Source organism: Agelaius tricolor, unplaced genomic scaffold, assembly GCF_023055355.1.
Source record: "Agelaius tricolor isolate 1412-34295 unplaced genomic scaffold, bAgeTri1.0.p SCAF_9, whole genome shotgun sequence".
NCBI classification, from domain to species: Eukaryota; Metazoa; Chordata; class Aves; order Passeriformes; family Icteridae; genus Agelaius; species Agelaius tricolor.
The window spans coordinates 1,945,438-1,963,489 of NW_027269269.1; the positions used below are offsets into that span (position 1 = coordinate 1,945,438).

Consider the following 18,052-nt stretch of genomic DNA (forward strand, 5'->3'; position numbering starts at 1 on the left):
TTACAAAAAAAGAAAGAAAAACCAAAACAAAAGACTCATTAGAACTAGAGTAGGTAACAAGGCCATACACCATCAAATCTTCTGTAAACACAGTGCTCAAGATTAAACATCCTGCTCTTCTGATTAGGATCCTGTCCAAGTTTCCTGGCATTAGCTCACAGATAAGCTGATCTGCCTTAGCACTGAGTGAAGTGAAGCAATGCACCTACTCTTAAAAGGGGAAGAGGCTACAAAACCTTTGTGAAACAAACTCCACATTTTCTGTTCCTCTTCCTCTGGAATATCTTTAGAGTAAGTCAACACTCAAGTCAAATTTAGGTACAGAAACTGAATGGGAAGCACAGATTCCACCCAGTCAGGTTTTCATATATTTACAGAGATCATTGTTTTAAAGACACTCTGTGCTACTTGATACCTTGTCCCCTTGCCACATTTTGATGTGATATGGGTGATGTGGTGTTGCTCAGGGAGATTTAGCTGCATTTGCTTGTGATGAGATCATCAGAAAAAGTATGGAGGGAAAGAAGGAAAACAAGAAAGGGTGAGGAAGATCATCCGGAAAGCATACAGAAGGAACTTCTCACAGAAGTCAGGAAAAGACTGCAATCACAAAAACTAAACACTGGAATCAGAGAATGTGAGTTATGTCAAAAAACAACAGGTCAAGGCAGAGAAGGAAAGAAAGCCAGTCCTGAGATTTGACAAGCAGTCATGAAATGTGCTTTTACCAATGGTAAAAAAAAGGCCGAAGCCAGACTGCTGAGATTCAGAGATGAAACAAGAACAGGCTCTCTCAAGTAGCACTAACCAGATTTAAAAGATAATAAAAAGAGGTGAAAAATATTTTGGGTTTGGATTTTAGAGGGGAAAAAAAATATATGGGATTTTTTTTAATTATGTCAGTGATGTGCATTTATTTATATTATGATGGGAAACAGACAGGAGATATTAAAATGAAGAATTAAGACATATGAGTGCATGGAAGACCAAGATGAGGCATCTTACTGTGGGACCAGCAGAGCAGGTGGAATTTAGGTGAAACCTGACAGTACAATAGAGAAAAGGGAAGAGAAAGAGAAATAATGGGGAAGTAAAGGCAAGGGAGGAAGGGGAGATCATGACAGTCTTTTTTCCTTGTGATAAAGACCAAGTGGTGAAAAGTTAGATGAAAATCTTGGAAAATATTAAAAGATGTAAGATATAAATTAGGCATTTTAGGAAACAGATTTAATAAAATAGTCTTTCAAAATGTTTTGTTCACATGCAACTGATGGTAACCACTTATGATACATTTCACATGAATGTGGTAAAATACCAAATCCAAAATAACTCTCAGCCAAGCATACACTAATGGCTATGAAATTTATATTTTAATATGAAATTCCAGGTACATTTTACCATTTTCCCCCATCTTCTATTTCCCAACAATGCAGGCTGCTTCTTTTCAAATAACTCAGTAAAATTAAGTTGTGTGTTCAGCCTCATTAGCTACCATCTCCATTCCCCTGCAGTTTTAATTAGATAGGTCTCTTTGTGCACAGCTGCCTCAATCCTTCCCCCCAAACAATCCCACAATGTTGCTTCTTTCACATCATCATTCTTCAAATGCTCCCAATTACACCAGAGGCAGCCCAGGTGATCAGGGCAGTGCAGAGCTCTCCCATGGAGATGGCAAGGCAGGATCTGCACCCAGCAATACACACACACTCCTTGGGCAGGGCTGAGCTGCCTTTCCACACTGTTTCACCCATTTTAAATAAGAAAATGTAATTAATGACAATTTATGACAGAAGGGTCAGACCCTCTGCATGGACACCAAGCCCCAGACTCTTCCCAGTAGCCTGCTTTCTGCTCCATGAGCCATCCATCATCTCCACACCCACCCCATGAAATCACAGAGCAGGAACAAGGCTCCCACACCCCACCAAAGCTGGGGGGGTCACAGGTGTCCCCTGACCTCAGAATGATACCTGGCTGCAGCTCTTCCCTCACAGCACCCACCCTGGCAAGCCCCAGCACATCCCTCGAGGAATCAAGACATGGCACCATCCCAGAGACAGGAGAAAGCCTCACAAGGACCTGCTCCAAAGGTCTGATCTAGCCTTAGGTTTTTTTAGGAGTTTCTTGGGTGGTTTTTTTTTTTTAAACTAGCACAGGAACAAAGTTACCAAAACCATAAGATGACCAGTTTTCAGCTGGAAATGGAGGTAAATGCTGATGTTTCAGGAACAGAAAAAATGGAAGTGGCAAAGGATCAGGTCTACTCATGAGGAGCAAGGCAGGGCTCCCGCTTCAACCACTATTTGCAATCTTTTAGAAGAAAGACTGTAAATCCAGCAAGCATGATTTTTTGGGTTTTTTTGGCAGAAAACCCCTCAAAGCAAAGGACCTCTTCTCCATGGCTATCCTGCAGCCCCAGAGGAGAGCCTGGGGAGCTCAGCACCACTCCCAGGCTATTCCTGGCTGCCCAGGGTCAGCAGTGGCACAGCAGGGATTAAAGCAACTTAGATTTGTTATGTAAGGGACATGTTGCTCATGGCTTCTCTCAAATCCCAAAGATGTTGCTATTATGTAATAGGAACAATCAAACAGGGCAGCTTTTCTGTGATTTGATTTTTTAAAAGTGCTGAGCAGCTGAAAATGAACAGTGGGATTCTGTCAGACTCAGTGTTATGTTTTCCACTCTAAATCCAAGTTTAACCTTAAAAATGCTGTAGCTTATAGGGACAATGACTCAGCTCTCACTTCACTCTAGATACAGAAAAAGAAAGAAAACTTCTTCCACCTCCCCACCAGGTGACAAGCACAGCTTTCACCTTCTGAACCAAGCCCAAGGGCTTTCATTGTTTCAGCATCAGTATCTTGCTGGCTCTACTGACATTTAAGGATTACTCATATGAATAAAGGCTGAGGACCTGGCTCTGAACTTTGCTGCTTGGATTGGATGGTGGCTGTGAGCCACCCTGACACTTGGGCTTTCATCAATGAAAAATGCAAGCTCATTTGCCAAAGTCTCAAGAGTTTGTCTTCTTAGATTATTACTGTAACAATTTTGATGGTAATGCACACAATTTTGCATGATACATCCATGCATACACATATTACTTAAAAAAACATGCATATCAATGGAACAAATTCCATTGTTTCTGTAAATCACTTGACTTGTACTTGGGACATGCTCCAGCAGTATCAAGGATGGATAGATGCAGATGTTTCAGCGAGTCCTGGTTGACAATTTGGTCAAGCTGCCATCATATCAAGATTAGCACTTCAGCCAGTCCGGTTTTGTTTTAGAAACTTACTAATTTCCAGCTTACAAACAATGACCAAAGAATTTTACCTTTTTTATTTTCCCCAATGTTTTCTTAGTTTGAGATCTGAAAAGAAGAGCACTCTTTTGATGTAGAGCTGATTTCCTATCTATTCTGCTAGCCTCTCAAGATTCTAGCACATTGAAGATACAGTCCAGTTTCAGTGCTCATACTAAATACTTGTTGTGATCCTTTTAGCATTAAACCCCAAACAAGCTGTTCAGATTGTGATGGTGATACAGCAAACCTGTCCTAAGCACTTGTACCTGGTCTGACTTTTCTAGTCTTGTTCATCCAGCTGTTGGAGTCCACCAAAGCTCCTGTGAACTGTTTCCAGAGGCTGTGTTACTGTTCCTTCCTTTTTAAAGCCATTATATCACACCAAGAGCAAAACAACTTTGCAGCAGCAGCAAGAGAAGGACCTAAAATCCCCACGGTCTGATGGACCAGAAGGAACAAATTCATCCTTAGAGCATGAGTCTGCTGAGGTCTTACACGGTCAAGTGTCATTTACTTTTAAATTTCTTATCTGTGCCCAGCATCCTGCCTGTGCATAGCACATTATGATTCCTCCCAGCATTCTGGCATGAGCAAACTGCATCAAAGCCAGAAATACTTAATACAAAGCTTTATATTTTTCTCCCATCACAATCTAATTCCTGTCCAGTTACAATAACATACTGTGGAGCACAGAAACATTACCTGGGTAATGGTCCCTCTGAATTTTTCTGGCAGGATAAATTTGAGAATTACTGTGAGACCTGCCTCGGACTGCAATCACAAGTGGCTTGAAAGGTTGTTGTTCCATGTGCCCCCTGCAAAACTTAGCAGAGAAAATGGGCTAGAGGGCAAAGGCACTATCAGAGCATCTCTATTTGAGCTACCCTTGCCTGCCAGACTGGCTTTTTGACAGCCCTAGTGTTTTGCCATAACATAGAGCACCCCATGGGGATAATAAACATGGAAGCCAACTCATTTAGAATAAGCAACTAAATAGTTAAAATTCAAGAAGTAAAATTTAATAGAGAAACTAATTTGCCCAGTATCTGCTTTAGAGGCTTGTTTTCTTTTTAGCAATGATTTCAAAGGGAAGCAATTCTCCTGTAAGTGCTTGGTGATTGTGCCCAAGAAGTAAGACTCACAGCTGTGCAAAGAAGAACAAGTTATACCTTTCTTCCAGCTTTGCATCCCATGCAGCAGCGGTTTCAAAGCAGTTTATAGCCCTCAGGCTCATATGAGGAGCAGCAACCTGTATTACACCAACATCTGAATTGAGAGTCACAGCTGCAGGCTGGGAGGGGAACCCAAGAAAATTCTGATGCTTTTGCTAGTTTTGTGGATTGCATAAAATCACTGATCTGCAAGCTATGTCACTAACAGCAAAAGCCTGGTAACTGCTGCCACACCAGATGCTTCTGAGGATTAAGCCATTTTCAGAGATGTTTGATGTTGAGACCTCTGCTGGAACAAACAGACATCACCATCCACAGTCCCCAATCGCTCTGCAAGACTGAGCCAGCACACTCCTCCCAGTTTCTGGAGAGGAAGCTAAGGCATGGTCTTAAACCAAAGTTACCATATTTATACAAGAACAAAACTTGGATATCCTCACCTTCCACCCAATGCACCATTGGTGCACTATATGGTATGCCACACCACATCACAAAAGTGACATTAACTTTTCCTTGAGCAGAAAATAGCTCCTGCCCTAAAATGTGAAGATTCACTATCCCAGCAGTTTAGGAACTATTTGCCTGACTTTCAAATCTGTACCCTCTTAATTTAAAAAGAAAATACAAACCCTTTAAGAAATTACTAAGGAAACTGCTGAAATAAAGTCTTTTAAAAAGCAAGGTCTAGCACACAAGTCTTATGAGGAGAGCTGAGGGAGCTGGGGTTGTCTAGATGGGTAAAAAAGTCTTGGGGGACCTTATTGCTTTCTACAACTGCCTGGAAAAAAGGTTGTAATGAGGGGAGGGTGGGCCTCTCCTCACAGGTAATCAGCAACAGAACAAGAGGAAATTGTCTCAGTTTGTGACAAAGGAGGTTTAGGTTGGATATTAGAAAAAATTTCTTCACTGAAAGAGTTGTCAAGCACTGGAACAGAGTGCCTAGGAAAGTGGAGTCACCATAGGTGGAGGTATTTAAAAGGTCTGTAGATGTGGTACTTGGAGACTTGGCAGTGTGGGGTTAACAGTTGGACTATTTTTCAAATGCTTTTAATATTTTACATATATGTCTTTTGGCTGCAAAATGACCTGGTTCTCTGTCATAACAGAGTAACATGGGGCAGGGCTTTAATTGGTATAAATCACTTGGTTGTCAAGTTACAGCAAATTATAGCAGCTAACCATTTCTCCATTTGCTTTGCACCTTACTGACCCTTACTAAGAAGGTATTTCTTATGAAATCATTGACAGAGGCCAGGCAGGTGGTCCCAGTATTTGGTTGTACTCTGGAGATCTTTCTGGTCACCTTAGATGAAGTATTGGATCTTATCCTCTTTCCAGTTCCCCACTGGAAAACCCAGAATAGCAAGATGATACCATATAACAGCAGTGGGCAGAACAACAACCAAATCAGATTTACAGAGTGTACAGCATCAAATGTATATCCAGCAACAGAAAGTGACAGCATTCCCAGGCTCACGAGGATGCTAGTTATATTAGGATAGTGCCAGACTAAGTTAGAGCAAAATCCATCTGAATTATTTTCCTAAAGAAAAACTGTTTCAACAGGTTTGAGTTTGCAGTAAAAAGTTCAGGCACAGAACAAACCACAATACACTGAAGTTTTGCTCTCCTTTGCTACTTTCTTTTCAGTTTCAGCTGCTTATGACTTCTTTAACAAAACTGACTGCAGCAGGTTTGGTAATAGTTGCATTTAAACAACGTCAGTATAATTATAAATAACTTCAGATAAAATGCAGTACTTGTCGAGGGAAAGCATTTGCTAAATCAGCTGTGTCTCAATAGTCTTTTTAGCAAGCCTCAGCATCCAGACAGGGGAGGAGGAGAAGAGATCCTCTTGCACTGCTTGCTGCTGGCATTTCAGCAAATACCTTCACCCAGATGTCCATTATCATGCCTCAGTCTTTTCTCCTGCAGAGCCTTCAATCAAATATTAAATCAACCACTGTGTATGAGTCTCTGCTGTACTGTGCTTCACTTTATCCTGCCATTGTATGACTTTCCAGAGAGCACACATTTAAGTGGAACTGGCTGTAACTCTGTCCTACACTGATTTCTGGTACTTCCTGAATGAACTTAAGAAACAGAGAACACACACTGAAAGCTGAAAATCTTGGTTTTCCTAACTTAGGAAAGAGGACTAATTCTCACTGGTTACCAGGTTCCCTGCACATGTTCTGATGTGCTTTACAGCTGTGGAAGCTCCACTTCTGCTGTTAGCTCTCCTATCTTCCTAAATAACATGCATTGCTTACTATAACAAAAGTGTATTTTGCATAAAAATACACACTCCAGAAATCAAGGCCAGGAGTTTAAAGTTGCTTTCCTGCTTGTTACAGTTGCTATCACTAAAATAAAAGATAACACCCTAGAAAATTTTACCATAGAAAAAGCTTTGCTGTAAAGAAATTAAAAACTACTTATCTGACCCAACCCTACACTTGCCATTTGTTAGATCAGTAGCCAAATATCCACCTCTGTCCTTAAAGAGACAAATATACAGAGAAACACGGTACCATATCAAAAGCTACTGCAAATAAATCACATGGACACAGCCTTGCAAGCATTTTCCTCGGTGTCTCTGTCCCATCCCATCACCCCTCCCCTCCCCACCCGTTCCCAGGTAGCAATTTCCAAACTCACAGTTCAGCACTGAAAGAATTACTTACAGAATCCCCCTTCTGTACCTTAGAATAGAGCTGATTCTCTGAAATGAAGGTGAGGCTAAACACCGTGGAATGAGAAGTTAACCCTCATTTGCACACGCGTAGCTCTCTCCCACCGCTCCCCGGCAGCACAGGCTGCGCTGCTCTCCACCACGGATTGCATAAATAGGAGACAAGTAGCTGGGCATATTTAATTGCATTGCAAACAGGCAGACCCAGTAAAGGGTTTATGCAGCATGGGATACAGAAAAGCCCACAACCCTGCTTCAAATTGGCGATGAGAAACGATAAAACCCACAAACACTGCACTGGATGTAAGGAGCATAAAACAATCCCTCTATGAAATCACACACAAACCAAAACAAAGCATTTATGCATCACATTACAGCCAGCTCATCGGCTGCCAAGTGCCTCCTTAATGCAGTCATCCGTTGCAAAGTTAACCTGCATGCAAACACTTGACAGGGAAATGATTTTGCTACCGATGCCTTACTATAAGCAAGTATTTCTAACGCTTGACCCGCAGAGAGATGTTTATATTTTTTTGTTTACCTTTGCCGTTTTAATGCAATGATAAACGTCAAGGCTCCCGCTGGCTTGCTCCTTTCATGTTTAGCGCAACCGGGGATCATTGGCTCGCTAGCAGAGGCACCTGTAGGGAGCCGGTGCCGGCTGGTGCCACGGCACACCAGCCCCCTGCGCACTGTTACCTTCGGGAGGCAGCGATGGGAACCGGGGAGAAAGGAGCAGGGGCAGAGACAGAGAGGGAGATGAAGCAAAGAGGAAAAGGGTACCCGTACTCATTTAAACAGAGTTGGAAACGACCGATCTAGATGAACAGCTCTTCACGCAAAGGCATTTCACTTGAGTAGGAAGACTCGGATTCGCTGCCCTATCTTCCACACGTTTAGCCTTCCCTCTTAGAAAAACGCTGCTTTTTATTCATAGTAGCTGCTTTACCTTCCATCATCTTTCGGAAAAATAATGGGATGCTGTTAGATGCCATGGACGGGGCTGAGAGTAATTGCAGCACTTCAGCCCTGCGCGCCCGTGGGTTGCCGGCAAGCTCGGCACCTGCCCTGAGCCCTCCTCTGGCCAGTGCCGAAGGCTCGGTCGTGTCCCGGGGTCCCCAGCCCTGCCGGGACCCTGTTTCCCCAGGCACTGTCGCCCCGCTAGCAATTCCGATCCGCGCACGGACAGCGAAGCCCGCTCCAGCCAGTCCGGCATCCCCAGAACTTTTGTCTGAATGGATTCCATCACAAATATTATCCACCCTGATAAGCTTCGCTTGCTCTCCCATCTCCTGCCCGCAGCAGAGGTACGGGAGCATCCGCCAGCCCCGCCGCGCCCCTCCCGCGCGGGAGCCGTCCCCGTCTCCTGGAGCTTTTGCCCATGTCCCGTTCCCGGCGCCCCGGGGGCGGTGAGCATGGAGCAATACCAGCCCCGGGGCGATGCGGGGCAGAGAGGGGCGCACACCCACGAGGCGGGAGCGGAGCCCGGGGGACGCGCGGCGCTCACCTGCCTCAATAGTGGTGGCTGGTGCTGCTGGTGCTGCCGCCGCTGCCACCGGCTCCGCCGCCTCCGCCGCTGCCGGGCCGAGCGGACGGCGCGGGCCGCGCGCCGGCCCGGCTTTTATAGCGAGCGCCGCCGCCCAGCAGCGCCCCCTGCGGGCCCGCCCGCGCCCCGCGCTCCGCCCGCGCCCGCGGGGACAGCCGGGCTGCGCACCGGCACCGCCGCACGGCTGTGCCGCGCTCCTGCCGCTCCCCGGCCGGCTTTCCTTCCCACGTTAGCGCCCCGCTTGGTTTTTCTTTCCCGGTTAGCGCCCTGGAAGCACGTAGGTGGTTGTTAGTTAGGTTATCGAATGGGTTTTGGTTTGGTTGTTTTTTTGGGTTTTTTTGGGAGTAGAGGAGGGAAATGTTTAGGATCAGCGTCTGCGTAATAGTGCCTCTGATAGCATCAGGCAGAAATGGGACTTGCTCGTGGCATGGCTTTTCTGCTCCTTGCCTGGCTGCCCTCCAGTTCTCCCTCGCTCCGAGTTCATTTCTCTTTCAGTTTACAATGAGCAAGATAATAGAAAAACAAACAAATAAATGTTTATTTATTTAAATAAATAGCAAGAGACACAGATTTGCTTTTCAGCAAAACTTGTAACTCGAAGGGTAATCTCCATCACTTTTGCTACGCTTAAACTGCAGTCCGAGGGTTTTACTCCCGTAGCAAAGAGAGCTCTGTGGTACCGGCAGAGGATCTTTATTGTACGTTTACACCCTTATCTACACCTACTGCCCGTGCTACGGCTTTCTCTAGGGGCATTGTTACATTCCCGGTGAGCTAGCGCTCATTGTTTCAATCAACTGTTAAAATCGGCAGCAGGTACGAGATCAGATGGGAGTTTTATGATCTGTGTCTAATGCTGGGCAACTCAATTAATTTTTATGAAGTCCTCTGGGCAAATGCATGAGGATCTGTTCAGGAGGGGGTGATGAAGGGATTCCTGGTTTGCGAGGCCAGCCAGATGATGCACAGCATCCTCCTGTCTGGGAGCCCCCGCAATGACGCCTGGAGACACCGGGAGAGCAGCCAGGATCTTGCACAGAGGTATGAGACAGAGTGCCTGGAGTCTAGGGAGACATGGGAAGAAATGTCCATTACCTGCATCCCAGTGCCAGCCTGGCCCTTTGGCAGTTGGGATTCAGTACAGTATTGAGGAAAGGCTTTGCCTTCCCAGTGCCTGCCTGGTCAGGCTGGTGTTACAGCCTCACACGGCTGGACTGCCACTGTCACAGGATATATCCTTATTTCCCAGGCACACAATAACTTCCTTATTTCTGCCTGTGCTCAAACACACTGTGCTTGCATCTGTCTGCAATCTGAAGTGCCAAGTACCATCCCTGTGGCACCATAAGGGTGTCTCTTATCCTTAAAGGACCTTCCTTAAAGGTTTGTCTTCCTGCTGAATAAAGCTGCGTTCCTCCCCCACGCCCAGCCACACCACTCTGGACTAAATGCTACGCTTCAGTTACAAAGACAATGAAGATAAAGGATCTCAGCTGGTAAAGTCACTGAGAGCATCTCTCTGGCTGGCACAAAGGAGGACAAACCCTGACAAACCAGGCAATGGCTGCTTTATCTGGGGTGGTTTAGGACATGAACCCTCCTGCCTCCCAGCAAAGCAGGCAGGACAGGACATGTGGCTGCACCTCAGCTCACAATTCAGAATATTATTTATGTTCAAGCCCTGAGTTTATCTATGGCTAAAATAAGGAGAGGGGATTCAGAAGAAGTTAATTAAGCCATCCCACACCTCACTGATTTTCAGGAAGCCGCAGTCGCATTTGTCTTGTCCAAAGGCATTACCATGAAGTTGTTGACAACAGAGATTTAGCAGGCTTTCACTGCCCTCTTTTACATCAGTATTTGAAAGGACCCACTGGCTCTATTAAAACAGGGACAATACCAGAGAAAGTCCAAATTTACCCAAAATATTAATCAGCCTGATCTATTATATGGGAAAAAAAAACCAGATACATGCCAGCATCACGTTTCTTCCCTCAATCATTTTTGCAAACAATAATTGCTCTCTTCCTTTGACTTCTGATCATGGAACTGTTGCACTCTAAAAGATAATTCATGCTGTTATCACACCTAATTAAAAGCTACTTAGCTGTAGAATGTGGGCCTCACTTTATTTTTAGATTCTGTGCAGAAATTATCTGCTGTAGATAATTCACATAAACTTGTTTTTCTTCAACATTTGGAAGAGAGATCTCTAGCCTATAAAAAAGTTAAATGAAAGATTTCTTATGCAGCTCCCACAAGCAGAAGGCATAACAAAGGAATAGCTGTTTATGCTGCAAAGAGTAAAAGAAAATGATGAGAAACTGAAGAGGGGATGGCTTTTATAAATGCAGGCAGAGCAGTTTCAAGCTGAACCCACTTTGTCAATGTGGTTAGGAACAAGCTGCTGCAGCTACAGAGAGGTGGCAGAATAGCCTCACACATAGAGCTGGAAAGAGAAGACAGAGGGGGGGCCCTGGCCTAGGGCAGGGACAGCCTGCCTTGGAGCACACCAGGCTGGATAGGGCCCTGATGGAACTGGGGAATGGCACAACCACACGCCTTGGCCATGGCTGACATGCCAAGGCCCCCAGGTCCTCCCTCCCTGTCATTAAGATGGTTGGCACACTGGAGGCACCTCATGCTGCACATCCAGGCTTCATCCCTGGTGTTTAAACAAGCACCAGGATACCTCAGTGGCTCTGATTGTACTGACAGACATGGTGGGACCAGGGAACCGCCTGTATTGGTGATCATCCCTGCTGATTAATTGCAAGTGTGCTGCAAGGCCAGTGCTGTGCAGCCTGGGCACAGTCCTGTATGGGACAATCCCATACAGGAGGGATTGTCCCTAGCAAGCAGCAGAGTTGGGAATGCAGGGCTTCCCATTTCCTTCACCCTCTGCAGTCTGACAGCTCTGTCACAGGATGCTAATCAGCCACAAAGTTCACTCCAAGTCATGCAATCCACACCCTGTTTCATGCAATAAAGCATCATTCCTGTGGGCTGCTGCACAGCTTTACATTTGCTCAGGCAGCACAGGTTGGGAAGGAAAAAAAAAAAAAGGAAACATCTCTGCATTAATACCAATGTCTTGGGGCCACAGGGGCACCAGATGGGAGCCTAGGATCAAGCACTGTGCAGCGTGGATATAGCCAGTCTGTGCCCCTGGCAGCACTTAGTGATAAATACAAAGCTGGGGATGCCAGAAAGCTGCATAAGGCTCATTTCTCTCCAGAAATAAGCAAGAGACACAATCGGTGTTCAGCTTTGCAGATTATCTGGGAATGATGAAAGTCAGGGGAAAAAATAGCCTCTCCTCCTGTGCTCAGATAAAGCTGCAAAAGCTGCAACATCATATTAAAGGCTATTAGCTCCAGAAGATTTTTAAAACGTTTTTATACCAGGGAGAATGCAGCTTGGGTCTGCATGATGAAGGGTCCACAGAGAGCTCCAGGGCTGCAAGCACTGCTGAGGGCACAGGAGAAGGGACTGGAGCTGCAGCCTGGGGGCACAGATAGGCAGTTCCCTGGTGCCCAGCTCTGACTGGGTAAGATGCATCAGCTGCTGTCTCCTAGGGGAATTTTCCTTGGCCTTCCAGGTCTGACCTGCACAGTTTGTGAGCAAAATTATTGCAGTTGAAATTGTGATTTTTATATATTCTTTTGGGTTGTGGGTTTTTTTTGTTGTTGTTGCTTTTAATTTGTTTTAGGGTTTCGGTTTTATTTTTGTTTTCTGTTTTTTAATTTACATAATTACTGTAGTCCTAGCAGCTATTTTTATTTCAATGCCACCTTAAACTTCAGTTATGCTGGGTAAAACTCAAGTGCTGACATACTTGTCCCAGTATAAGGCTATCTGATACTAACTTAGGTATCTTCTTGCTTGAATAGCTGTAACAACACAGGCACTTTTCCATTAACACAAGCAGTGACTGGGTCACTTAAGCTGTTATCAGTGCAGTTAAAGTGGGACAACTCTTGTGTCCCAGTAAACACTGAGAAGCTGGCTCTGTCTGCTGCCTGACTGCTGCTCTTCTCATCAGACTGGCTTGACACAGCCTCACAGAGAAACCTGTACTGTGAAGATGTAGGGGAGCTCTATATAAATTACAGCTGAACCAACTTATTCTCTCATCTGTGAATGCTGGCTGGCTAATTTAATAGGAAATAAATGGCTGCAGTCAGGGCAAAGCTATCATGAAAAGCAAACAGTCTTGCCCAGGAAAATATCAAGTTAATCTATGAAGTTGATTTCTCCTTTATTTAAATTATGAGGACTATCTTCTATACTCAAGTCACTAGTGACTGAAAATCCTGCAAAAACATTGCATCAGGCATGCTAACAGCAATAACCTGCTCATCTTTGAGTAGAGTACAACCAATTGGTTAAGATGACTTCAAATACTCTTCAAATGGCTGGATTATTTTAAGCCATAAATTCAAAATCTTCTGGGATCACAATAGCTGCTTCTCTGAGCTGTGTTACTGCTTGATAACAGCAGTGAAACACTGCAGACAGATGATAAAGCAGTTTGATGTGAGCTCTTGTGAATGACACCGTGGAAGATATCTGTCCCATGGGACCTGAGGAATCCCAACCATGAAGAAGAGTAATTGCGGTCAGATAAAAATGGCAGCTTGCATAGCACATCAGCTTGCTCTCTGAATAAATATAATTGAGCACATTTACATGGACCAAGGGGGCTTTTCATGTGCATAATTTCTAATCATCATGAGAAAAGACTGCACATTTTAAGTAGTATTTATATAGTCCTTTTTAATTTTTTTCCCAATTTGTACTGAAGAAATATTACAGTTGAGAAAAACTCAGCTGTTGGGGCAGCCCAAGCAGTGTGACTCTGTAGATGATGGATTTCCATGGATTTATGCAGTTGCATGTATCAATATGCATACACATATGTATATCTGTATATATCTGCACATACACATTCAGCAGTCTATTTGCAGATTGCCTGCATCTACTGCCTTTTGAGCCACAAAAATCAAGAGTCCCTAGATCCAAGCAGTGTCCATTCAAATTGCAGCGCTCAAGACACAGGATGGGCACATTGCAGAAGAACCACCTCCCTTCAATTCCTCTGCCAAGAGGTAGGATTTAGAGACTATCAGAGTTCAGAACAGGAAAACAAGGAGCTCCAGTGTTAAGCCTGGAGTGGGCTTTGGTGGCTGCCTACACACATTGGGCTGCTGCCATCAGGGGACAGACTGCACACAAGTTGTACCTTACTGACTGTGGGTGGGGGGGTCTGATTCTCCACTCCTGTCCCCACACCTCAATCCCAGCCTGCTCCCTCGTTTCCCCAGCCCTGCTGGTTGCTGAGCCCACACCAGAGCCAATTCATTTCACTGACCCTGCTCTAACCACTCCAGCTGTCATCACACAGCAGGGTTGCTCTCCTGTTCTCCTCATAGTGGCCCCAGCATTTGCTGGAGTTGCTCTGAGCCACCCCAGCCTTGCAAAAAACTAACAGGACCACAAAGCTCTTCTCCTGAGTTTGCAATGGAACTGCAGCAGCAGCAGAGCTGCAGCAGAGCACTGGGGATGGGGGGCAGGAGGCAAGGCTCTTGGAGTCAGCACTGGGCTGGGCTGAGGGCTGATTTGGCAACAGAGCCAGTCTGGTGTAAGGTGGTTCATTTTCTGCCAGGTTCATGACTGGCTGGCAGAAAATGGGGAAAAAATTAAGAAAACTGATCTGCCTCACAAAGGAGTTCAGTGAGCATCAGCACTGGTGCATTAGGTGGAGTGGGGAGAGCAGGAACGGGTAAGGGGAAAGGAGAACATGGAGGGAAGAGATGGATTTCAGCTTTTGTCAGAGCTGGTTAGATTGACTCAGTGTATCACACAGCTCTGCTCATTAAAGTGCAGCTGGTCACTCAGAAAACCTTCTCTACACAAAGGAGGCTGGACCCCTGTTCCCTCCTGTGTACATGACTGCCCAAGGAATGCCATGGGAAGGAGCAGGTGGAGGGAAGGATGGCCAGTGGGAGTCTCTGTTGTCAAACCACAGCCTGACTCTCAAAACTGCCCTCACACTACAGGCTGCCTTAGGGAGCTGAGGCTCAATTTTTTGAATTTCCAGAAAATTGTTTTAGGAAAAAAGTCCTTGTGCAATGCAGTAAGTGGTTGGACTTCCACAAATAGGCAGCAGAATGGGCTGCAGGCTGTGGGGTGCAACAGTCCTGAGCAATGGGAAGATTGCATGGCAGCCACACTGCTACTGCAGCCACCCAGGAACACAGAGAAACACAGGGCAGAAAGAGAGGACATGGCATGGAGTCATCCTGTTTGACCAGTGGAGGAACAGGGAACAACTACCTGTGCAGGAAGCAGAGACACACCCTGTCCAGAAAGCATGGGTAGGGAGAAGGACCTGCACCTAAGTTTAGGAGCATATTAAAGTGAAGTTATTGATATTCATGCACCCAGCTCTCCTCTGGAAGCCAGGAGCACTTGTTTGTCCACGTAACCTACATCACATCTGTATCCATCACTTTAGAGATCCACAGTGATCATTCAAGCCCCTGCCCTACCAGCCATCCTCATTACTGTGTACTCCATCCTTTACCTTGATTGACTCCTGATTCATCTGAGGAGGAGGGAGAGGAGGAGGAAGATGCGACTATTAAAAAGCAGCAGCAAGAATCCTCTCAAAAATTTTACATCAAATGTTCAGTTTGGCTGGTAAAGTGACTGAATTCACTGGATAATGAACCAGTTTTTCCCTCAGAATTAATGAAAGAGAGGAGGATGTGCCAGGGACTTAAGAAATATACCTTACATACACAAGAACAGAGTAATATTATGTGGAGGATGAAGATGCAGGAGCAGGATTGTCCTGATCATCACCTGAGGAGGAGAGTAATCCACTCTCCTGGCTGCTTTATCCATGAGAATGAACACTGAGCATCTTTTCCTGTGAGTGTTTTTGATGCCTCTTTCTGGGGCACATTCAGCATCATCTTCCTCAGATGAATCAAGATCAGTCAAGTCAATGCAGCGTGAAGGGCAGAAATGGAGGAAAATGCTTGAGTGCTCTCTCTCTAAACAAAGCAGCCAAGATAATTTCCTACACTTACCTGCTCATTAATTCTGATAAGAAAAACTGCTTCCCTACCCATTGCATGGCCAGTGCTCATGCTTTTCAGGAAGATATTCTCAGTGGAAAGGAGAGTATGGCTGTGTATTTCATCAGACTAGCCAAAGTAAGGGCTGGAGATGCTTCACAGCTCTCTCAAGGCCTGTGATTTCAGTTCTCTGAATGTTGCTGTATGGAGAACAGGAAAACCCAAATGCACTCCAAACTGGAGTTTTATATTTGAAGGTGTCTATGCTGTGGGGGGGCCAGGCCTGTTCATGGGGCTTAGGCAGGTTGGATACAAGACAACATTGCAGTCAGGTGTTTTTACAGAGGGTTATGGACCTTGCCATTCCTTCTGGACACTCCCATTTTAGAGGTTGCTAGCAATGCAGTGGTCAGTTTTAAGTTGTTGTAAAATCACACCCAAAGATATCCTCCTCAGCTGCCTGCTGGTCTGATTTATACCATGGCTTTGCAAATCAGCAGTAGGAAAATACACCCTGTTCTCACCAACTATCACTGTTTGGATTTGTGATAAATCAGACAGAGAAGAAGAACAGAGTAGTTTTTAACAGAACGTTAGTTTCTATTTGGATTACTTCTTTTGAAAACTCACAGCTTAGGATGCACGGTAAACAGTAACCAGGGAACAAAAATGTGGCCAAGCCCTGGCTGAACCAAGCCAGCATTGCTGGAGCAATGGTAGATCTACATGCCTTTCTCTGCATCTCCCCCTGGGAGAGCTGGGAACTGTCCAAATCAGGAATAAATTGAGACCAGGGATGGCTCAGCTTTATCGTGGTATCAGCTAGTTTTCCTCAGAGTACATTTAGATAATAGCACTAAAGAAAATAGAAGCTGGTTTACAGTAGAGCTGCTGTTACCTGTGTCATTCAACTGCTGGAAAAGCAGCACCAAGTAATTTTCAGGGAAAACTCACTGCATATAAATATGTGAGGGAGGAAAACAGCCACAGATGAGGACCAGGAGGAAAACAACAGCAATACAGCCACAGCCAGGAAAGCAAAGGTAACTGACACTTATGTGAATGCAGAATAATAAGCTTTGTGGAGCTATGACTGACAGTGGGACTTATCAGCAGCCTGAAATGGCAGGGATGCTCCTCCAGAAAACGATATTGCAAATGAAGTGGAAGAATGAAAAATTATGACAGTGACTCTGGCAAGCTCCCAGGAAAGCGAATTCTTCAGCAAGTGCTTTAGCAGGCCCATAAGCAGCAGTGACACTGGCTGCAGATTCTGTCCTGAGGGTAGCTCAGTCCAGCAGCTCAGTCCAGCAGAGAGAAGGAGCAGTGAGAACAGAGCTCAGCCCTGACAGAGATTTTTACATACTGCAGACAACTGAAAAGCTTCAAAGAAGGACTATTATTTATACAGCACTTATATTAAAACCTGTGCCTTCTTGTGTGCCATCCTCTTCTTATCTGTCAAATTTTTCTGGCTTTATGGCACCATCCAGTAACACTCCAGTTAACCTGTCAAACTTTTGACTCTCACACTTTAAAACCCAAGGTTCAACAACTGGGACCAACAGCCAACTACCCTGTGGGATTTGGGAAGAGTTTGAGGTATTTTCCCACTTTGCTTTCCTCTGGGACAAAGTTTCACTTCCCTGAGCCTGAGTTCACCTGCAGAGACATCACGGAGCTTGGGATGTTCTTGATGAAGGTAACTCCTTGCCAATGGGGACTGCAGTTCAAAGAAGGGGTGAGTGGAGGAGGAGGAGGCTAGCTGAGTCCACATACCATCTGCCTGTGCAGGGCTGATGGTTTGTCAGGGTTTATCACAGTCCCAGACATCATTAGCCTCCATAGGATTTGTAGGCAGCCGGAAAGAGACACGGTCAAGAAATAAGGACCCTCTTCTGTCTTCCCTAAGGGCAGAGGGAGAAGGCTGCTCCAGGGCTTCTTGCAAGCATCAGTTATACTGGCTCCACCAGGGCAGGCCACCTATCAGCCTCCTTCACCATGGACATTTCCATTTGGACACTGCCCTTTGCTTTATAATGAGACTACGTGGACTCTGAAGCAATTGAAAGAAAAAAAATTAAAACAATGATGTGTCTGCTCTTCTGTGAAGATCACATTTATAACTGAGTCTTACAGACAGGGTTGGAGGGTTGGAGGGCTGAAATGGGATTTTCTCCCATTCCTGTTTCTTTTCTCTCTTTCCCCCTCAGCACATACTTGTTTCACAACAGTTTTCT

At 45.3% G+C, this 18,052-nt stretch overlaps 1 protein-coding gene across 1 annotated transcript in view; it reads right to left on the reverse strand.

Annotated features, from left to right (window-relative positions):
- Positions 1–8,769, reverse strand: part of MTUS2 (microtubule associated scaffold protein 2) — a 263,855-nt gene extending 255,086 nt beyond the window's left edge. Inside the window, exon 1 of the mRNA XM_071433978.1 lies at positions 8,686–8,769. The gene's annotated coding sequence lies outside the window, so the exon portion shown is untranslated. The remainder of the gene's footprint in view (positions 1–8,685) is intronic.
- Between the last annotated feature and the right edge of the window lie 9,283 nt (positions 8,770–18,052).